Raw genomic sequence first — 2,302 nt, 5'->3', positions numbered from 1 at the left:
GGCGACGGGGACGACGGGGACGGGGACGGCGACGAGGGGCGGGGACGGTCGGGGGCGGTGGCGAGGGGCGGGGGCGGTGACGATCGGGGCAGGGCGGCGCGACGGAGGGAGGAAACAAAGGGAAGAACAGAGGGAAAGTGAATTTTTTTCAAGTGTTGTATATATAGGATGGACCTTTAGTACCGGTTGGAGCAACCAACCGGTACTAAAAGTCTGTTTAGGCCAGGCCAAGCGGCGGGAAGCGCACCCCTTTAGTACCGGGTGGTGGCTACAACCGGTACTAAAGGGGGGGTCTTTAGTATCGGTTGGAGCCACGGCCCGGTACTAAAGGGGGTGCGCTGGCTCCAGGCGGTGCGCAAGTTTAGTCCCACCTTGCTAGCCGAGAGGCTATCGCACTGGTTTATAAGCTCCAGTGCGGTAGCTCTCTCGAGCTCCTCTCCTAATCAGGCCTACTGGGCCTACCTGTCCTCTTCGCCCAGTGGGCCTACTGGGCCTTTGTGGGCCTGCATCCTGGCCCAATAAAAGTTTGTGTTCCTAGTCATATGCAGGCCGCTTTGGCCCAGTAGGTGGGTTTTTTTATTTTCTTAATTTTTTTTCGCTTTATTTATTTTTGTTTTATTTATTTTTGAGTTGTTTTTTGCTGTATTTAGAGTTTCTTTGTGAATATTTTTGCTTTAGGTACAAAAAATTACAAACTTTCTGTTAGTGTCGGTAGTTTTCAAATTTGAATAGTTTAAATTTTGAATTATTTGAAATTTGTGTGAATCACTAGTTTGTGAATAACTTAACTTTGAAAAAAAAATCAGTGATTCTTTTTTCTTATGTTTAATATTAGTGTGTTTTATCATTATATTCAATTTGGTAATGCTTAGGTTATTTAAAAAATGAAATGCCTTTGTAACAGTTCAGTTTTCGTCGGAAACCCTGATACTTCGAAAGAGATTGTCCATTTTGTACACGAAGTGCATCCAGTTTTTGCCGTAACCCTCTCTACTTTCTTGCACATGCTATTTGTATGAAATTATGATACCATGCCAACTTTCAACCTTTTCTGAGTTCATTTGAAATGCTTTTCAATTTCAGGGTCATTTAACTGGAAAAAATCAGTAAATGCATGAAAAGAATTTGTTTGCACAAAAAATTTCTTCGCGTTTCAAATGCCAAAACACATAACTTCCATAACTATTACAGACATTCCCTCCTGGGTGTGAAACACAGAAGAAAGTGATGATGGTGAAGCCGATCACATCCCAGATCTTTGGGTGTGAAACTTTTTCTTCGCGTGTGTCCCTTTGCGCCGTAGCCGTGGAAAATCTTCATCATTTAACTGGATGCTCGAGTCAATATTCACTGTCTTTTCGTAATCTTCTGACATGTCTGTCTTGTCATCCACTCCCACGATGTTTCTTTTTCCTGAAAGAACTATGTGGCGCTTTGGCTCGTCGTATGATCCATTCGCTTCCTTATCTTTTCTTTTTCTCGGCCTGGTAGACATGTCTTTCACATAAAAAACCTGCGCCACATCATTGGCTATGACGAATGGTTCGTCTGCATACGCAAGATTGTTGAGATCCACTGTTGTCATTCCGTACTGCGGGTCTTCCGTTACCCTGCCTCGTGTCATATTGACCCATTTGCACCGAAACAAAGGGACCTTCAAATCACCTGATCCATAGTTAAGTTCCCATATGTCCTCTATGTAACCATAATATGTTTCCTTTCCCGTGTTGGTTGTTGCATCAAAGTGGACACCACTGTTTTGGTTGGTGCTCTTCTTATCTTGGGCGATCATGTAAAATATATTCCCATTTATCTGGTACCCTTTGAAAGTCATTATATTCGAAGATGGTAACTGGGACAGCGAGTACATGTCATTTTGAATATCGCCATCATTCAGGGCACGTTTCTGCAACCAACCGGCAAAAGTCCTCGTTTGTTCGCGTGTAATCCAGTCGTCAGACTTCTCTGGGTGTTTGGACTGTAGAAAATTCTTGTGTTCCTCCATATACGGAGCCACCAAGGCGGAATTCTGTAGAACTGTGTAGTGTGCTTCAGTGAGAGAATGCCCGTCCATACATATTATTTGATGCCCTCCTAGCGTGCCTTTTCCTTCCAGTCTGCCCTTATGCCGCGATTCAGGAACACCAATCGGCTTAAGGTCAGGAATGAAGTCAATACAAAACTCAATGACCTCCTCATTTTCATGGCCCTTCGAGATGCTTCCTTCTGGCCTAGCACGGTTATGAACATATTTCTTCAAGACTCCCATGAACCTTTCAAAGGGGAACATATTGTGTAGAAA

The sequence above is a fragment of the Triticum aestivum genome, chromosome 6B (genome assembly GCF_018294505.1).
Source record: "Triticum aestivum cultivar Chinese Spring chromosome 6B, IWGSC CS RefSeq v2.1, whole genome shotgun sequence".
Classification (NCBI taxonomy): domain Eukaryota; kingdom Viridiplantae; phylum Streptophyta; class Magnoliopsida; order Poales; family Poaceae; genus Triticum; species Triticum aestivum.
This window is presented reverse-complemented; position numbering follows the sequence as displayed.